At 42.6% G+C, this 20,962-nt stretch overlaps 1 long non-coding RNA gene across 5 annotated transcripts in view; it reads left to right on the top strand.

Moving 5' to 3' along the window:
- LOC137853566 (uncharacterized) overlaps positions 1–20,962 on the top strand; it is a 176,561-nt gene that overhangs the window by 138,705 nt on the left and 16,894 nt on the right. For 3 of the 5 annotated variants that reach the window (XR_011094576.1, XR_011094578.1, XR_011094580.1), the window contains exons 5-7: positions 16,660–16,724; positions 17,791–17,934; positions 18,037–18,271. This is a non-coding gene — a long non-coding RNA (uncharacterized lncRNA). Of the gene's footprint in view, positions 1–14,615; positions 15,627–16,659; positions 16,725–17,790; positions 17,935–18,036; positions 18,272–19,210; positions 20,842–20,962 lie in introns of those variants that run through there. The other 2 variants (XR_011094577.1, XR_011094579.1) reach the window with 2 other exon arrangements.

The following is a 20,962-nucleotide window of genomic DNA, read 5'->3' as shown; positions in this document are numbered from 1 at the left end:
TTGCCAGTGGAACCACTCACAAGAATGTTTTGGTTAGTCTTGTAATTTCCCATCTAATGGCATTTTTAAGAGATTTGTTAAATAGAACAAGGCTGCCTGTTTATTGTGGCATGCTTTGTTCTTTCTTTTTTTCTTTACTTTTCAGGGCTTTTTGGTGTTTGACTTTGGGTGATGCCAATTTTGATTGCCCTCCTGGGGTGCGTAGTGAAAGTTCGGAGATGTTTCTGGCTGTTAAACCTCTGGCCAGAATCCTCTTAGACTGCCTAATTGCCCTGTGCCTCAGTTTCCAAATTATGTGCTGGGGTGTAGTGTCTCTGACATATTCCAAATGTTAGCAAAGTAAAAACACATTGGACATCCCACACTCCAGACTTATCTGAGTGCTTAGGCAGTATGAGTATGGTCACTTTCATTACCTCACCCCCTTAAAAGAAGCTATCCTGGGGAGATATCACAGGGTTGTGCCATTTGGAGCCCAGCCTCAGGCACCCCTCTGTCTGCTGTCTGGAGAGAGCACCAGGGCATGCTGACTCCTCGCTGCTTGCGAGTCTGGGTTGGTATCTGGATCTGCACTGTGCATGTGCTTCCCCTGTGCCACAGCATCTGGGGCCAAAAGGGATTTTTGATAATGTTGTAAGAACAGATAGGACCAGGTAGGACCAAAGACACTACATTCCCATCTGCATTTTGCTACACTTCTTCCACAGAGAGTGCCATTGTTAAATGAACGCATGTAAAATGCTTGAAAGATGAACTGATGACTTTAGGACGCAAACCATCCTTTCCTTGCACAGCTGCAGTTTCTAGTGCATATAGGTGAGGATGGGAATGACTTGAAGGTTGTTTTTCTAAGAGGGGCAGGGTGTTCCCCAGCTGCCTGGGTAGATCACACACCTGGAGCTATCTGTGTTCTTGATGACTTTTCTTCTGTTTGATGTCATCAGTCTGAATGTAGGACATGCTTGTATGGCGTACTAAGGAAAGTGAAACTCCCTCCCTGTAGACAATCTAATGCTGTAAAATCTGTGAGAACTGAGCTTGGCTGTTCTTTCTGCCCTGCAGTAAATGGCATACAGTCACTTTCCACAGTGAAGTCAGGGCCTGGCAGAGCCATCACTGATGTTAGCAGGCATGAGGTTACTCTCTGTATGCATGTGCTCAGTTAGCGTGTCCCCTAATTTATTATCTGCTAGGGTAGGCTAGTCAAATTACAAGGACATCACTAGGAAAGCAGCAACAGCATCAGCTAGGTTATGTGTCCTTGGTTCTGCAACCAAGTTCAAGTTAACAAGGATCTCAGGCTAAGCTTTGTCTTCTGGCTCCATGTGTGTGACCTATTTAACCACCTAATAACCAGGACACTGCTCCCTGTGTGCCACACGTCTGTCCAAGGTTACTGCTACCCATAAGGACTGCCAGCCTTTCCAGGCCCATGTCAGCACTGGCTAGTGTAGGCGTACTTGTGGAATCCTGCTTTTGTAGTTCTCCTTTTCTTAATGTCATAGTCTGAGTGCTGCTCTGATTTAAAGAATATGTTCATTTGTTTACTTGCTTGCTTTTTGTTTTTGACAAACAATTCCCTTCTGTTCCCCCATATCCTCTCCTAAACTCCCTTCTTTCAAGCCAGAAGAATCAACTGCCTTGGGATTCAGAAGTAGTTTGAAGTGGGATTTTGGGTTGGTCCATTAAGGACATGGAAAGATCCCGAAGTCAGGGTTTGAATGAGGCCTTCGTTTCTCCAGGGTAACTGAAGTTTAGAACTGGAGTTTCATTGGGAGTCCTGGTTTGTCTCTTTCAGGTAGCACCAATGTGGCAAGTGCAAATTTGCTTTTTTAACCTTTGAAGGAAACAGGAGTGCTTGGCTTGTATCAGAAGAAAAGTGTTCACATCCCACTGATTTACAGGGAAGTTGTACATTTAATAATGGAGAGCCTGTATAGGATCATGGAACCACAGAATATCCTGAGTTGAAAGGGATCCACAAGGATGATTGAGTCTAACTCCTGGGTCTGCACAGAACCACACCAAAATCAGACAATCTATCTAAGAGCGTTGTCCAAAAGCTTCTTGGACTCCAGCTGGCTCAGTGCCATGACCACCGCCCTGGGCAGCCTGTCCCAGTGCCCGACCACCCTCTGGGTGCAGAACCTCTCCCTAACCCCCAGCCTGACCCTCCCCTGTCCCAGCTCCATGCCGTTCCCTTGGGTCCTGTCGCTGTCCCCAGAGAGCAGAGCTCAGCGCCTGCCCCTCCGCTCCCCTCCTGAGGGAGCTGCAGGCCGCCATGAGGCCTCCCCTCAGCCTGCTCTGCTTGGGGCTGAGCAAACCAAGGGACCTCAGCCTCCCCTCATATGTCTTCCCTTCCTGACCCTTCACCATCTTTGTAGCCCTCGTAGCCCTGTATCTTGTTACTCTTGCACACATGAGCCCAGGTGGCTGAGCTGAAGCCTATGAAGATGTAGATGGCAACGGATTTGTTAAAGTATCACATCACAAGCACATATTAAGTGTCTCACTCTTCTGCTGGTGAAGGAGCCAAAAGATGAAGTCCTGAAGGATCAGTTACTGTATGTGTAACCCTTCTGCCAAGGTATGACTGGCAGCAACAGGAGACACATTCAGATTTTACCCCATCCAGAAACACTGTGCTCAGTGGGCTGATTTTCCTGGCACAAATCAATTGCCTGAAGAAGCAATGTTTTGTAAAGGCAGAGGGAACAGGAGAGTGTCCAAATACGCTGTACCTCATTCTTTTTTTTTTTCCCCTAAAGAATATCTATTGATTTAAAAATGTAAAACAAAGAACCCTGACTTCATTCCTCCTTTCTCCCTGCCTCCCACAGGCTATTCACTCTGTGCCCTCACTCTGGAAGTAGTTTGGGTGTCTCTTTCTTTCGCTTTTTCTCAGGAGAGGTGGATAAATGAAACGGTGTTGGTCAGCTCAGGTTGACCAACACTACGCTGACCGCAAACTGTGTTCTACTTCATGACAGGACTCTTTGAAAAAAAATGTTCCCTATATACAGTAAGAAAAAATATATAAAATCAGTATGTCTAAGAAGCCTTTGATTTATTTGCTCCCTCCTGAAACAGGGAGGTTGCTTTTTCTCTGGCCACCAGGCCTGCTGAAGTTTGTTGGGTTGCATACTGCCACTTGTGGTAGGGTAGCTTCTGCCCTGTGATGAAGGTACCTGCAAGCACTCATGTAAAGTCTTTGTAGCAGTGGGTGTCTGACGGAGGCAACCAAGCAAAAAGATACACAGGACACTGCCAGACACAAAAACAAAGTTAGCTTTCTTCAGGGAGAAGGCTTTGCTAGGTTTCAGTGTGGGGTGCTCTTTAACGAGAGAGAATAAGAAAGTGAGAATTTAAAATTAAGGAAAAGAAGCAGAAAAAGTTATGAAACATTGACCAGAGGGGGGGAAAATATATATATATATATATATATTTTAGCACCAGATTCCCTATGGTGCATCAGGAAGTAGCACACTTTATATTCTTCCCAAGGTTTTCAAAGATTTCATTGCTTTTGGTTTTTCTTTGTACCTGGTCATCTTGCTTGGTGCTTGGATGCAGATGGGTAATGTGTTCTCCTGATGTTCAAAGCAGTCGTGTAGTTACAGTATGTGGCACCTGCATGTGGGCAACATACTTTAGCCTGTAATGAGGCTACAGGAGACTGAGCTCTGAGCTTTGGGATTGGGCAGTGATACGATCAACAGTACTGCTGTATGGGGATGTGGGTTTTATACGCATAACGATGGAGCTAAGAGCTGGCCCAGGGACCTCCTTTTCTTTCTCCAAGGGAAAAGGACAGAGGCAGGATACTCATGTCTTCTGCACCTTTTCCTCCTGCCTGAGCTGCTCACTTGTCCCACCCCCTGAGGAAGGAAAGGGCTGAGGAAGGCATGTGGGGATGGTGGTCCTTGGAAAGCCTCTCCTTTCACAGATGCTGATTGTCCCTCCTGAGGGGTAGAGAGCAGCATCCAGCTCTGAATTTGACTCTGAGGGGGGGGGGACTCATGATCTGGAGCTTGCATCCACAATGTCCTTAATATATTGGCTATGAATAAGCAAGCACGAGAGGAAGGAAACAGTGAAAGATTGAGGAGAGACCTCATTAATGTATATAAATAAATGAGGGTAGGGTGTTTAGAGGATGGAGCTGATCTCTTTTCAGTTGTGATTGGGTAGTGAAGGGAGAGAAAGGCACAGGGTCTGAGAGATGTACGATAGTATGTAGGAGATGTGGGGCTGGCTTTTAGGGGATTTTTGGGTCCCCAAAATCCATCCCAGAAATGAGCCCTGCTAGCTCTTCAGGATGAAGCAGGCTCAGCATAGACAAGAGGTGCAGACAGGCCCCTGGCTTCCATTTTGTTTGAGGCACTGATCATTCAGGGCTGATTCAAAGGCAAGCAGTTCTTTAAATGACACATTTTATTGCTGTTCTTTTTCTTCTTTTGGTGATTAAGAGAAAGAGTGTCTGGGAAATGAGCATACCTGAAATCAGCTGGTAATTGCCCTGTATGTGACCGTTCTGCCTGAGGTCCTTGCATCAGTTACTTTGTGATACCTCTTGCCTGTATGAGCTAAAGTTTTGATGGCAGTCTTTTGGCTGGGTCAGAGATGTAACCCTTGAGGCATTTAACATCCTGGAAGCTTGATTAACACTGAAGGGAACACAGAGGTGCTTTAGCTCACTGCTATTTTCAGTTCTCATGCATCAAATGCATGGAAACATGGCATGAATGCACAAAGGAGAATATTTAATATCAATGATGTAATACTGTGGTGTTGGTTCGGTGGCTTTCCAGCATTATTCAACACATCTTTTTCAGCAGAATGATCTTAGTGAAATGAGATTTTATTAAAAACAAGCAGCTCAGTGTATCGTTAAGCATTCAGAGCAACATCTCCATTTCCTTTCTAATGCTGTGGTGCTGAAAACATCCAATTTCAAAAGTGAATGTTTAACTACAAATGTAATTTACAAGAAAAGAATTTTATTTTTTTTTTGGTCTTTTTGAAATCTGCTTAAAGCATGCATATTTGCACAGCAGCCTTTCTTGCAGGGTTTTAATTTTCTTTTTCTTTCAAAAGAACTGCATAAGAAAGTTGTTTGAGTGATTTCTCCCCAGCTATTCTGCTGAGCGATCCCTAATTACCCTCAGCATTTGAAAGGTGAATGGTACTCTTATGTAATCAACATTAATAATTCAGCTTCATCCGAGAAAGCTTATTGCAGCTCGTTCTTTGATGCCAGAAAACCTCTACTAAAGCATTCATTCTCAATTTAATTCATAAGCTCTTAATAAAGTCAGTCCAGCAAAAGTATTTTGACTACTACTGTTAAAAATGTTGCTGAAATTGTTTCAGATTGGTAAACAGGTATTGTAAATTTTAGTAGAAATGAACTTTCACACTTTGTTTTTGATCCTCAGGATTATCTTGTTTGGTTTAATAGAAAATTCCATAGAAAACAGTGTGCCCATGAACTTTCTCTTTCCTTCCTTTCTGGATGCTTGCTTTCTTTCTAACTGCCCTGTCTGGGGAAAATGTCACTGTATCAAGTGATCAGTGTCAATGGAGGTGAACGGTGTCAATGTTCTTTACAAAACAAGTATGGGAGGTCACACAAGATTTCCAGAGGGACTTTCCATCACACTGAGCCACCACAACCTACTGTTACCAAATCATCATGATTACTGGAAGATAATGGTATTGTTCTCTTTCATTACAAGAATGGGGAGAATGCACTGGCAGACTGGTCTGATCAAAAGTACAACGTAAAGAAACTCCAAGGAGCTTCCACCATATTATGGTAGATAAGGCTTTCTGTAACAATGAGTTTTACTCTAATACTGACCTGCAGAAACGTAGATGTTCATCTCAGCACAGTCTGGGTGATCCGACATGAACAGAGATCCCCTGAAAGCACTCGTTTCTTTGACACCACTGTGCTTTCTATGAGCAGCTGCTAGATATGGATGAATTTATACCAATCATCAAAATTTTCATGTGTTAACTGATCCCCTTCTCACTGTTTTTAAAGGGATGCGGGTGGACGTTTGTTGTCTGGGTACGAAGGAGGGAGCTGGTGATGTGGCAGGAAGGTGGACATACCAAATGAGTTTCACAGGCTAGAGGCCTTCAAGGTCTAACTGCTCATTTGCAGCTGGGACTGTGTGTCACACATAGGTGTCTTAGACACTTGTGCTGGCTAGTGGAAGAAAAATTGGTCTCTTTTTTTTCATCCTATCATTTATAATTATTACTGAGATTTTCAAAATGTGGAAGAGTCAAGGGAGGTATTTGCTGTTTGAGCACCTGTGAAAATGCGAAAATAGTTACTCTGACTCCAACATAAACAATGAAAAAACCATCAGAGGGAGCTTTTTTTTTTTTTTTTTTCCAAGGAAAGAAAAAAAGGTACCTCTGCTTGAAATGCCTAATCCTGCAAATGTGTTTTATGGAAGTGCCATCATTTCTACAAGGTGTTATAAAGCTCAGCTGTTCGAAGCAGTTTTGCCTTATCTGTGGAAAATGAGAGACCTGGTGAATGTTTCTTCACACTTGCCATTTCAAGACTCAAAATATCATATTCACTCATAGCAGCTGAAAGAAATGATTTCTGCTAGGTAGAAGCATAGTCTTTTTATTTCTCAGCTTTTCTATCTCTCAGAGGGGTGTAGTTTTTGCAGACCCAATAGGTGCACTGGAAAGATCACTGGCTTGTAAAGTTCTTTGATATATCAGGATGTGAGATGTTGCAGGAGAAAAAAATACTTTGATTATACTTGTTCACTTGTGTAATATGTCCATGAGCACTCATGCTTCAGTATTAGCATTCCTGGAGTCTGTCAGTGCTTAAAAAAAACACTAGTGTTTCTTTTCAGGCTTGATTGTATCTGGCTTAAGGTTGTCTGCTTTCAAAACTGTGCGGTTGGATGTCTCTGAATTGGAAAGTATTTGGCTGATACCGAGGATATTCTTTTCTTTTTATTATTTTTTTTAAAGGGGTAGATGATCCATTGAAATGATTGTAAAACAGAGGCAAAGAATGAGCATGCAGTGTCCTAGTCAGGATGATAGACAGCTGGTGCGTGGGTTTCCAGCTGAAGTATACCTGCATGTCTTGGTGCAAACCAGACATGGCTTGGGGCTACGAGTTTGTGGTAAATCCTTGCCAGGTTTTGAACTGGATCAGTTTTCCAACTGAGCTGTTCACTTCAGCCATTTGGAAATGGCTCTATCCATGTTTGGGTCCTCCTGAGTGAGATGGAAACCAGCTGAGAAAAGGCTGGAGCTAGAGCCACGACCTCACCAATTGCTGGCACCACTCTCCCTACACCAGGACAGAGCTTCTGGTATAGCCAGAGTGCAATAATCTTGTACAAGTTTTGATCTTGCAATGAATTAACAGCCCTGGGTTATTTTGGGTCAAAAGAGTCTTTTGTGCTCCAGACAATTAGGCTCATTTAGATCAATAATCTTTTTTTTTTTTTTTTTTTTTTAAATTATTATTGTTATTTTACTTTTTTTCTTTTTATTGCAACAGTTAATAAGTTTTTGTGAATTTATTATTTATCATTTAGCAGTCCAGGTATTAAATATTACTATGATTTATTTATTTATTTATTTATTTTTAATAGAGTCTAGAAAGCTTATCTGGAACAAAATATTTCTTGTAGGTTATTTCATAGAGGTCATTTCATGTGAGTCTATTCATCAGTGTGCTTTACTTGCTTTGGGCTTATCATATGATGATGTGTAATCAATCAATCACGAACCATTTGTGGTTATTTTGCACATAAAGCTGGCTTTTTTTTTTGTTTGTTTGTTTTAATATCCAGACTGGTATGCATTTTTGTTGTGCTTTTCCATAGTTGAGCCATAGAAAAGACCAGTTGTTAGTCTCTGAGATATCCGTCTGCTCAGGAAACTGTATGAAGAAAACAAACTGCCTCCTTAATTAGAAAGCTACGCCTGCTTCTGACTTGAATGACTAAATATTCCTTTTTCTCTCAAACTAATGTGTTATTACTCACATGCGAAGTCTGCTTGTTTTCAGCAGGGATTACTAGTTAGTGCTGTGTGGGAGGGCCCAGCAGGAAAAGTTATGGTTATCCTTGGTTGTCTTTGTGAGAGGAATCTTCTTGGAGGCTCAGCAGCCTTCAGGGCTGCCATGCAGGAAAGGCAAAGTGTGATTTGGGACCCCACTGGTGGTACTGGTGGAGCCTTCTGAACCCTGAATCCACTCTGCATTTGAAGTCATAGCATTGTAAGCCCTTGTTTAAAGAAGAAACATCAGTCATTCCTTGTAGCTACTTGTTGTGAATGATTTATAAGCTTAATGGCTGTTGGGAAAAGAACTGTGCAGCATGAATTTCAGGAGGAAAGAGAGAAGGATGGTAAAGTTACATGGAGAAAAAATGTAAATTGGGAAAATTGCTGTTACTCAGAGCAATCCCTCTGACCCATGAAAGACATGAGAGGTCTACCTACTCTTTTGCACTGTTTCTCTGGGCTCATGACATTTTTGAGGGTTGGAAAATATGAGTGTGGATTGGGAAGGAAGCTGTGGAGTCCCCTGCAACAGTCAAAACCAAGGGTAATTATTAGCTGCATATGAACATGAGCTAATCTGGAGCCCATGCTTCCTTCATACCAGTTCTTATTGGCCAAGAGCAGCTGTGAATAGACAGAAAGGGATTCAGTGCCGCAGTCAGTGCCCTAGTTTAATCGTCAGATTAGAGAGAGCCTCTCTTCTTCTTCCACGTAGCTGCATTACTCTGCAATCTTGTGACTTTCTCTTTGTGCTCAGAAACAGTTAATTATTTTGTTGCATCCAAATGATATATTGAAGCCTCGCTACTGAAGAGTCATATGATCAGCAAAACGCCAACAATTTTGCCTCTGTAGAAAAGAGCTGTGAAATACAGCATTATTATCTGAAGCAAATAGCCTCGCTGATTTTCTACTTGTGTCCATATACACATGGCCTCTGCAGACTTTGAAGTGTAGCAGAAAAGAGAAATTCATTTGCTGTTATTTAAAATTTAGTCATGCCTGCAGAGAGAGAAGTCCTTTTGGCATGAGCCTGTAAGCAGTCACTACCTAAAAAATAAAACAGGAGTAATGGAAAAGGTGAGTGGGAAAGGGTAGAGAGATGGGATTGCTCAAGGTCATTGGAAAGGGGTAAAGTAAGATCTCCTGTTTTGCATCTGGTGGAATAGCTGCTAGGCCACATGTTTCCTTAACATGAGAGTCACCTTTCCTGCAGCCAAGTCATAGGTTCTCTTACTCTGTGAAGACAAGCTTCTGCTCTAGATCAGATAGCAACGACTTGAGCACTGATTGTGCACATGCAAGGGAAGCACCCCATGCAGCAGACCTGGGAGCACACCGATGCTTGATTCCCTTAGCCAAGCTACACCCAGTTTAGCCATGCTCTGGTAGTGTGGTGCCTTCATACCACATTGGTGACCGTGACACAGGAATATCTCGTTGTATCTTGGCTGGGGGCTGGGGACAGGACATGGGACACTGATTCACACCTCAGTTCAAGGTCCTGGTATCTTTCTTCCTAACTCTAGTATGGTATTTACACCTGTGGGCGTGTGGCAATGGCAGTTCTGTTGGTGTTTACTCACAGATAGGTGTATAAGTAAGCACTGGCATCCACTGGCTATCCATCTGGTTAAGGAAAATTTTCTATTTTATCTATATTCTGTATCTCTCTATATATCTATACATAGAAACTTATTTATTTTACCACTAAATATCTTAGTTTACACAGGAGCTCTGTTTTTCAGGGAGTAGCCATTGCTCCATCAGAACAAAAATCTATTTGGGCAAATGTTGTCTCCAGTAGTAGCACAAGCATGGTCAGGAGACCAGAAGATATAACAGTGAGGATAAAAGGACATCTGTGTGTGTGTTCACACTCCATTTTTTTCCAGTGTTTGGCCAACTCTATTGATGTGAGCTGACCACAAGTGAATAGGACAAAGCTTTTGGCTCTCGCTGTGTACATTTTGCTCAGCTCCACTGGAAAAGCTTTTAAGATCTATTTGCTACTAATCATTCTCAAGCAACGAATGAATGGGAAAGTATCGTAAGAGAATGATTTACTGTTCATCAAGGATAATAAATGAATAGAGTTATTCACTGGCAGTCACACATCTCTGGCTAATCCTTTTGAAGGTCACTCGTACCAGTCGCTAGTCTCTCATCGCATCTACTGCAGTAGGGAGCAGCACGTCAAGGATAGGGAGTTGCTTAAAAAGGTGGGATCAGGTCTGTCCGGTGGCTTGTGCTTGCTCTTCTCACTGATCCCTCCACTTCACATCACCAAGGACTAGTAAAGGGAAGACTGGAAACATGAAAATGTAATATGCTGCTTAAATTATTGAAATCATCTCAGTCCCAAAGAAAAGAGCTCTCAGCATTAATTGGTCTCTGAGGAAGTCAGAGAAGAACAGTTTGTTTCTGGATGTCCTCTCATGCCCAGATATTACACTAACCAGGTTGCAGGGCATCTGCACTGGTTTCCTCTTGGTGCGAAACCATCTGACTGAAGAACTGGATTGCGACATATTATTAGCATTTTTATTATGTGCTACTTCAAGTTCTTCAAAAAATCCCCCAGTTTGGGTTTTGTGTTGTAACTTCCTTCCTCAGTTCCAGAGTCAGACAACACCAGAGGCGAATAGCAGTGTGACCTCACAGACAAGAAACATCCAAGGAAATTAGGCTGTTGTAATGACCTGGTAGGTGTGCTTGGGCACTGTTCACTCTCTGGGACTCAAAGAGACAAACAACTGTGTATTGCCTGCCCAGCACAACTGCAGCAGTCTTCTGGTGGCTCTGTTCTTTGCCTGCATGGGCCTGAGCTCCACGGGAAGTACTAAATGGCTGCAGGTCATTCACAGTGGACTAAAAATATAGTTTGTGTTTCAACCTAAGGGAACCACTCACCCGATGGCATACGGCATGCCAGGAGGGGCTGAGGTCTTTGAGCACGTGGGTGAGAGCTGGGGATAGGAGCAAAAGTGAGTAACACATTCCCAGCTTGATTCCTTGCCAAAAGGTCCGTGAGTCATCTGATGTAGACATCTACAGAGCTGCTGGAAAAGGCAATATTTCTTTCCCATTTCCCATAGGTGCAAAGTGGTTGTGCCACCTGCAAGAAAGAAAGAGGTTAAAGAGAAACAGCAAACTTTTCTAGCTATTTTTTTTCCTGCCTCCCTTCATTGCTTTAGACAATCACTTATTTCTGCAAAGTTAATTTCTACTGGCCCTCGTCAGGCTTCTTTTCTGTCCCTGCAAAGGCCACAGCCTAGAGTGACTTGCTGCCATGGTTAGGGGTCAGGCTTCTGCCTTCTGCCATGAGATAGACCAGATGTTGATCCCATTACTCTGAAGGAAGCAGCTCTTAGTTAAAGACAACAGGCCACTGCTTATATATACTAACAAGGAGAACTGAGTAAATGGTACCTTTTTACAGCACATGTAGTGCCTGAATCTTTATACAGTTTTGTTGGCAGCACTCCTGTTGTCTGCTTGGCCAGGATGTCAGCCTGTGTGTAAGGCTGCAGCTCTGTGAACCCCTTTGTGATCTGTTCGTTTTCACTCAGGGTTGAGAGCAAACCCAGAAGAGCACAGACTGATGGTTGTGACCTTGATCCACTTTCAGAGCCACAACACACCTTCTTCCTGTGCTGCGGAGAGTAACTACTGAGGTCTTGACTGATGGGTCTTAGAGACAAGCACTGAGCAAGTCTATCTTGATAGAAACAGCAAGTGTTTATACAAGGAACATCATTCTTGTAAAGGCTGTACTTGATCCACAAAAGGACTCTCTTCTGTGGGTTAAAGTCAGCACCCAAGGCATCATACTGATTCTTATTCTTGAAAAGTTTCCCCAGATATCTCCTGTGGGGATTTCAGGTGTGGGCCACAGCAAGGTGCTTACTGACCTGCTGATGTCCTGTCCAGGGGGAGGTGGGAGTGTGTTTGTATCATGGACACTGCACTGGCCCATCAAAAACAGGCAGTTTTCAGAGGGACCATGTTGCTGCTCTGCAGCAAAGCCAGTTGAGAGTTTATTTTTGGAAGGCTGTTAATAAATAAAAGGACATTGAAAATACAGGTCACAGAGTACAGCACTATCCTCTTCTGCTCGTCTCTGCTGGGCTCAGTGGAGTGATACTAATCTGGCCTCTTTCCCCTTTCTCTGCAGCCTTCCACTTCAAAACCAGTTTCGCATGCATTCAGGCTGCAGGAAGGTTGTGGGAACCTGGTTTGCTCACCTTGGACCTCTGAAGCCTGCATCCCCTTGAGAACCAAAACTGGAGCCTCCTTCTCTGTTTCCTCCCAGAGATTCCTGTTTTCATCTCAAGGGAGCAAAGCCATGTAAATTTATTTTATTTTATTTTATTTTATTTTATTTTATTTTATTTTATTTTATTTTATTTTATTTTATTTTATTTTATTTTGTTTTGTTTTGTTTTGTTTTATTTTATTTTATTTTATTTTATTTTATTTTATTTTATTTTATTTTATTTTATTTTATTTTATTTTATTTTATTTTATTTTATATATATATATTTTTTTTTTTCTCAGAAAACCTTCCCTGCCCTGAAATTCCCAGTGATAACAAAACCAACCAAGTATCTCAGTGCTACAAGCCCTGCTGCACACATGGACCTTGAGCACAATGTCAGCCAAGCTGATGACTGCAGCTGTGCTTCAGAGGCTTAGCTTGTTGTTATCAGGGTCCAGCAGGCAAACAGCACCCTGAACTTGGCTGCTGCACAGCTCCGGCTCTAAAATCCTCCTTCTCGCTACCTCCAAGTTCAAACAATACAAGCTCCGTTCTAGTTAGGAGTACAGGTGGATGAAACCCACATATGGAGGGGACACAAAATTTGGAAGTTAGACCATACTTTCTTACATGGTTGAATTGCCCTCTGGCAGTGTCCCCTTTGCATTGCTGTTGTTCAGCTTTCCCATCTCATCCTCCTGCATCAGTAGCATTGTCCTTCCATCCCCTCCCCTAGGCACACCATGCCATTGCTACTTCATTTGCCATCATAAATTCATCTGGCAATGCCTCTGGTGGGTTTCACTTGTCAGGTCACACCAGCTTTCCTCACATATCCTTGATTATCCAGATTACCGCTTTTTTTTCATGCCTTTGACCAGTCAGTATCCTGGTAACACTCTGACAGAAGGGGAAAGGGCACTGTAAATAAAAATGGCTCTGCTTTGCTCATCTTTCTCTTCTTCCCCACATCTGCTCAGCCTCATCCTGCCGGACTGACCTAGGCAGCATCTCCTCTTGAGCTGCCTGTCACTTCTTCCTCTGCATCTCACCCCAAAGGGAGCTGCTGCCCCTCACCTCCCCTGCTGCATGGGCACCTCTCTGGTTGGAAGTGGTGTCAGGCACTGCTCAGCCCTGTGGCTCACCCATTCCATAGCTTCTTTTCAACTCTGTAAGCCACTTGAGTCTAAATGGGGATGGTTCTCTTGAAAAGGACAAATAAAAGGGGTGTTTCTATCCGCCCTTGGATGAAGAGGAGATACCACGGGGGTAGGTGTGGGTGCTCTGATTTCTGCACTACAGCAGGACAAATCTTTGTGAGATTCCCTAAGAGAAATGGAGAAGAGTGGGCTGACCTTTGCAGACTGTCTGGGTCATTTAGTGGAGAAATTTTCAATGAAGTTCCTAGAGGAAGGTCTTTTGGGCTCAAAACTGGTTCATCTGGACATCACATGGCATTGTATCATGTTATACGTAACAGAGATGAGAAAGGGCAATGCAAAGAGAGATTTTTGTCAGTCCCTCTCAGCTGTTATATTAGACTTGGGTAAGGAGGGGTCATGGCAAGAGCCCAAGTGGAGGGAGAGCTTAGGACAAAGGGACAGCGAGAGGGGGAAAGAGAAAGTAATTGTAACCTGCCACAGCAGTGACAGATAGCAAATTCAAGTAGCCAGGCTCATGGTGCAGCCAATTAATCTGCCAGTAGAGATATGAGAACAGCTAATATCTTCTTTTGCCCCAGGGTTTATTTCTCCTTATTTATAACACCATTACTGAGAAAGACACATTTCAGAACTACAGCTTGTTTCGTTTCAGAAGCAAGGAATGGCATGTTGCTCCACTGAGGAGGAAGGTTCCTGAAGTGAGATATGAAAAATAAAAAAAGTTTTTTAGCTCAATTGGAGGAAAAATGTGATTGAAGGAATCTGAAGTAGATGCACTAACTAATTCAAGATAATGATATTAAAAAAGGCACATTCTCCTTGTGATTTCCATAATGATGGAAGTGAATCTATGTCCAGCCCTAATCTTTTAATTCAAAATGTTCTAAATCATCAATTACTGGCAAAAGCCTTTTTTTTTTTTTTTTTTCTCCTGGTACTTTTCTGAGGTATCTCCCACTGAGTGGTTTGGATTTTGTTTTGTTTCCTTTTTTCTCTTCAATGCAGAGTGGCCTGTTTGCTGTACATTAAATTTTCAGTGAGAAAATTATGTACTTACACTCATTAAAGAAATTCCATTGTGAGTTTCAGGGTGGTATCCAAGACCCTCTGATTTTTATTTTGAACAGGGAGGAGTCAATAATATTCCAGATATCCCTCAGCCTCCAGCCAGGATAAAATGCCAGATTAACAATGTACTGTGGATGTTAATGGAGAAGTTGGAGAGTGAAGACAAGCCTTGTGCTCATTTCTAACACTGTTTGGGCATTTATGAAACACTCTGTGCAAATTTGAATTCCTCTAGGATGTCGTAGCTAGTGCCGTTTTTACTGAAGACGGAGTCTGTTGACCACATGAGGCCATGGGGCAGCTAGACCACCCAGGACTCTTTGTCATTTTCAATAACTAAATTATTTACCAGAGGGCAAATTGTACCATACTAGCATGTAGAATATTCATTCTTCTCTGGACAATCTTATAACTGCCTCTTTAAAGAAATTATACTAGCTTTCAAGTCATTTGTTCGTATTTGATTCGTTTGTGCTGTATAAGAAAATGAGGAGTAATGCTGAATTATAAGAAAATAAGTTGTGCCAGATGTCTCCTGTGCTATGGAGAGGATGCCTATTTACCCCAAATTTTCAAGTGTGTGTCCAGTTTGGGGCTTTCCCTAGGTATTAATCCTGAAATGTGATTTTGGAAACGCTGAGCCTCAGAAGTTCTCATAGACTCATGGTGAACTTGAAGACCAGTCACAGCATGTTGGGAAATGAGGTACTCTTTTCTCAACTCTCCAAAGTTATGACATCTGGTTGTAACACTTGAACTTTTAAGTACTTTTCATGAAAGAGTGCAAGAGACCACCCAGCATAGCCACCAGCCCGGTGGTTAGGAAACTCATCTGGTTCTTCTGGTGTGACTCTTTTTCTCTGTTTCTGGTTTTGAGAAGAAATTCAGCCTGAAGCTGGAAGAATTTCATCAAATCCTATTGTGATGAACAGTATTGCATACCAAACGTTAACATGAGAAGGGGCATGCAGTTGTAATGACAGCCGTGAGATCCGTACGTTCCTATTTCTGGTGGGACCACAAAAGTCTTACCAACGGTACTTGAAGTGTCGTGACTGCCATGAGAGATGGTGTGTAAAGGATCTTGCAGTCATATTAAAGATCACAAAACTTGCTGGTAGATGCTAGTGACCTGGTTTTTGGGGACAGTTGGTTCTGGAAATCAAGCCACAAGTAAAATGGCCAAATTTGCACAACAAGTCAGCAGTGGAGAGAGAGCAGCAAAGTTAATTCCCGTGGTCTGAGATGTTGCAGTCAGGCTCAACTTCCTCTTTGCATGTGTGCCGCTCCTTGATGGAGGAATGGGGAGAGAAATTAATACTGATGTTACAGCCAAGTGCAGCTTTACAACCTACAGCCCTCTATAGCGGGAGAAACCCGATGGCACAGACCATTCCCCAGAACCTGTAAGGAACAGTCACACGTTATGAAGGAGATGATCTGGCCCGGTCTCTGCATCTTTCTTCTTTTCTCTGGCTTCCCTCTCTGTAAATCACTCCTGCACACATTTTATGCCTACCCAACAGATACGGAAATAATTAAACAGCTTTGGAGAGGAAGTGTTTCCCGTGATAAACCAATTCTCTCTTGGTACTTAAACACTGTGGAAAATTGACTACAAATTGACTCTGACAGGATTAGGGGTCCCCAGTGAGGGATTTTACGGACTCTTGAGAGACACCTGCTGCCTCCCCCTGTGTTCCTGCCTCTTGCACCACGGTGGCTCAGATGGATTGCCTGAGTGCTTGCCTTTTCGTGTTAAGTGGCAGGAAAGCAGCTTTGCAAAGCAGAGTAAACATTGTGCCAGTCTGCAGGACTCACTGCCCCACAGCCTGTGCTGAGCAAAGTTCAGCAGCTGCATTGCTGGCCATGCCAGTGCAAGGTGGGGTGCTGGCTGGTGTTGCTGGACAAGAACAGTGCTTTTGCAGTCTAATTAAAAATATACCATTGACTTGGGCTTCCTGCACTAGTAGCAGTGATAGAACTTCTTTTACTTTCCTATTTTATTTTATTTTATTTTATTTTATTTTATTTATTTTATTTTATTTTATTTTATTTTATTTTATTTTATTTTATTTTATTTTATTTTAATTTAATTTCTAGGTCAGTGTGTTAGGAACCTGGAAGTATCAGGATGCTGTCGTGGCCCCATGGGCTGTGGGAGGAAGGTGAGTGTTTTGGGGGGAGGTAAGTTGTGTGGCCCAGAGGGCTGTTGCACGGGGGTATGGGGAATGTTTCTTTCCTGAAGTCCATTAGTGTCTAGTGAGGGAAAACAGGCCTGGCAATATGGTCCTACTGGTGTGGGCTCTACTCTAAAACATCTTCTACTCACATTATAATTTCTAAAGGTTTAAGACCTGATACTGTTATGTGCAACTGGACACATGGCTCATGTAACAGCACGATGCCTCATAGTGCTGGGGGAGAAAACCACATCCGTAAAGGCTTTACCTGTTGAGCTTGTATTTTGGATGTTTAGTGTAAACTACTGGGGCATGTTCAGCCAACTCTGAACCTTTCCTTTTTTTTTCAGGTGTGCCAAACTAACACATTTGAGCACACTGTGAATGAACTGTTTATGTCTGCCAAACAGATTTTGTTCTGCTTTGCTTGCTCAATAATGCTTCTGTCTTGTTCTATTAGCAAACCAAAGTCACCTTGGGTGGAGACAACCCAGTATGTTCAGGATTAGAGCTGACAAATCTGCCAGGTTTTCCTGAGATTGGTTATTGCTTGGTTTGTTTTGTTATAGAGAGAAACAAATAATAATTATAAAAGCTCTCCTTACTAACCAGAGGCTTTTGATCCCGCCTGTGAGAGCTGAAGAAACTGATGAGATGAGAGTTGAAGAAACTGGAACTGAAGCCCTTAGTAGACTTTCTCTGAGGGTCCCAAGTTTGTAGTTACTACACAATCCAGCCTTGATTTAAACGTAATATTAATAATAATAATAATAACAATCATAATATACAACAATAACAATATATATAATAATAACAAAAATATAATAAAAATATATATACTGTAAGTTTAATTCACTCCTGCAGGTGGAGAGGACTAAACCTGGTGTTTAGGTCTTGTGGCTTTGTTTGCTGATGTCCAGCTGGGCATCAAACTGGGATCTTGTTTCTATCACTGGTGGATTTCCTGGGTTCTGATGAGTGTTGATCTTGCACTGCCTTTTGTTTGATGAAAGCTACATATTACTTCTCCCCTTCCCTCTCTTTGATACAGTTTTTTCTATGGAAGCTGCAAGGGGTTAGCATTTCTGACAGCATCTGGCTTGGTTGTAAATATTAATGGGTTCAAGACTGACTATGTAAAACATGAAATGTGTTCAAAACCAAATCATGAAAATGTGCAGGAGTTGAAAATAAGGTAATAATAAAGATAAAAATTGTATCAATTGTGCTATTGAGTGCTAGTGGGAGGTGGTATATGAGGGCCTTTTCTAACTCTGGGACCTCGTTTGCTGCCTAGGCCCCAGCAGAAGTACATTGTACTTTCTACTGAGGATCTGGAACTGCCAAGTCATTGCCTGTGAACTGTGTATGACAAGGAGGAGTGAAACTGGCTTTGAATTAACTGGAATATACATCAGAGTGCCTTAAAGCTTTTGTCAAGTCTTGTATCCCATTAGTCCCTGTTGAAGAGGAAACCTTAAAGACAGAGGAATTGTTAATGCTCTTGGGGAAGGAGGAGAAAACTACTTCAGGTAAGATATTCGGGTTAGATATTTTGAAATAAATGAAATGGTGCTTGCAACCCTCCATCCCTCCTGGCATCTTCTGGGGGTTGTCTGTGAATGAGTTTCTGGGACTGAACCCTTCTACATGGAGGGGGAGGCTGCTGGTGTCATTCCTGTGTATGAAAAGGGGAGGCCTTGAGAGCTGAGATGAGTGTGTGGTTCATATGAAGGAGCGTTAGTGGGTCTGTATGTGGTTTAGCAGCAACAAAACCAAAAAAGTTAAAATTTCGGACAAGAACCACAAACCTGGGGTCTGGTTTAGAGAGAATGGCTTTTCATGCCAAAATTCAAAAGCTCAGCCCTCGTGAGAAGATCAGAGATGGAGGGGAAGTCTGGGAATGGAGACGGGTGGTATCTGGGGAGGAAGGGGTGAGGAAAATGCAGAGCATGTAGCTGGAAGCCAAATTCAACAGACTTAAAGTGGGTGTTGGTCACAAAGAGATAAGAGGGAAATCAGCCTCTAGGATGAGGTGCCATGGAAATTGTGGATGTTTTATCTCATACTCAAATCATGAGTACCTGCCTAGCCTGAGGATGAATTTTAGCCTAATCTCTCTTTAGAGATCAAAACTGGTGTGTTTGTCAGTGAATTCTGAGAATTTTTTGTAGGCTTGAGGTAAATGCCATAAACTGATATCACAGCTGGATTATTACAGTCTGTTATTTCATAATAAGGTGCCAAATTCCCTCTGCCGTTGGAGCGGGATAGCCAATCTTACTCTAAAATCTGATCCATGCTAGCAGGATGTTTATGCACCACTGAATGTGATGTCTTTGACAGGAGAATATGCTGCTGAGTTTTTTTAAATCTGAGTGCCCTTTGTTTCTGCAGGATAATACCATGTGTACTGACACTAAATTAAGCTTTAGGGAGCTCAGTTGATTCTTCTGATTATCTGATCGTAGGAATCACAAGCTTGTGACATCATGGTCAGATTTCCAACTAGAACAACACAGATTTTTGAGACTGTTTTGCATCCTACAGTCCATGTCTCTGGAGAACAGGAGGAGGAAGATTTGGAGCTCAAGTATTTGGATCAATTCATCATATGGTTCATGCTTCTCTTTCTAAAAGAGAAATGGGAAAACTGAAAGCATTTTAACACTTCCAAAGTACTTACTTTTATTTTCCTTGAAACTGAATGTTTACTACATTTTAGAAGGATCAATTTGTCTCCAATAAAACCTCAGTTTGAGGCTTTGTAAACCCTTCATTTAGCTGGGGATCGATTTCTGTTTTAATAGGCTTATCTGAGAAAATTATTAGCTTGTTGGTTTGGCTAGGAGGGGGAATATCTTTGTCTTGAGAATGGAAAAATCAGATTTTTGAACAGCTTTATTTCCAATTGTCACTTTAATTGCTGGAAAATTCTACAAATTTTTCTCATGGCTTTTTGAAAAGTAGAACTGTTGCTTTGGAAAGAGCCTGATAAGAAGGAAATTTGTCTTGGCACATATTGCTTCTGACTCTGTAGTGCTGAAAAGTTATTTTGCAAGATTTTGCCTTTCACAAAACTGGAATGAAATATAGTCAAAGCACAGATATGTTTTGCTCTCAGAATGGGGCTACTTGCATTCTAACTTTTTTTTTTCTTTTTTTCTTTTTTTTTTCTTCCCCTCTGCATTTAATCAGAAAAGAGATAATAAAGAACAACTCGGAGTACATCAAAATCTGTTACATTGCACGGTCTGGAATAAGCATAAACAAGAAGGCAATTAAAGTCTGGTAGCCCTGGCTTCTTAAAAGGAGCTTGGCAGGAAAGCTTATTTAGATAGGGAACGTGGGGCTCGTGGTGTTGAATTCAAATGACTTCAGAGGCACCTGTAATGATGCAGCTTCAGTGAGAGCAGTAAGCTTGGGCAATGCCCTTTTGGTTACGTCCCTCAGGACAGTAGCTGCAGGGTTGGTCAAGGTCACATGAAGTCTGTGTGTGGATTTGAACAGAAAGCATCTCATGCCTTTTGAAAAGCCAGCTGCTCTGCACACAGGACTCCAAGAAGAGATAGGGCACATAGCTGAGAAGCAAGCCCTGGAGAAAGGGTCTGTGTGCATCAGGCTCTGGGTTTAGATAAAATACCCTCCTCCTTTTGTTGAAATCCTTTTGCTTGGACTGGGCTTTCATCAGCAAGGAAACTGCCAGCCATAAATCTCATGTAACCCAAACTCCAGATGTTGGCAGGCAGTGAGATAAGTGGTGATGGTAATGGAGACCACCACTGGAAACAGGCGTGCTGTCCCCTGGCATGGCTTGCAGGGTGGAGGCCAGCCCTCAGTCAATGGGAAGCACATTGGATTGTAAAACACTGAAGCAAATAAAATGGAGTTTACATGGCCTTTCCCCCAAACGACCTTCCCTGTGCATGCCAGTGCCATTGCCCCAGCACCTCCTCCCCACAGCCTGACGAGGAGCCCATTTTCACTGGGGCCTGCCCTGTAGTGTGCTGTAAGCAATGGGCCTGGGTGCTTGTCAGCAGCTGGCTGCTCCTTCACAGACCATTACCTGCCCAGAAGTCCCAAGCCCCAAGTTGTCCTTCTAGGTACAGCTGTGAGTGCAGCAGGACCTTAAATTGCAACCAGAAAACTCGTAGAAGTGAGGAGCTGGCCATAAGGGCTGGGTAGTGGATCTTTCCTCCCCTGAAAAGCTAATGCTGGGGCTC

This window comes from Anas acuta, chromosome 3 (assembly GCF_963932015.1).
Source record: "Anas acuta chromosome 3, bAnaAcu1.1, whole genome shotgun sequence".
Taxonomy (NCBI): Eukaryota; Metazoa; Chordata; class Aves; order Anseriformes; family Anatidae; genus Anas; species Anas acuta.
The sequence above is the reverse complement of the archived record's forward strand: the minus strand, read 5'-3'. Positions and strand labels throughout refer to the sequence as shown.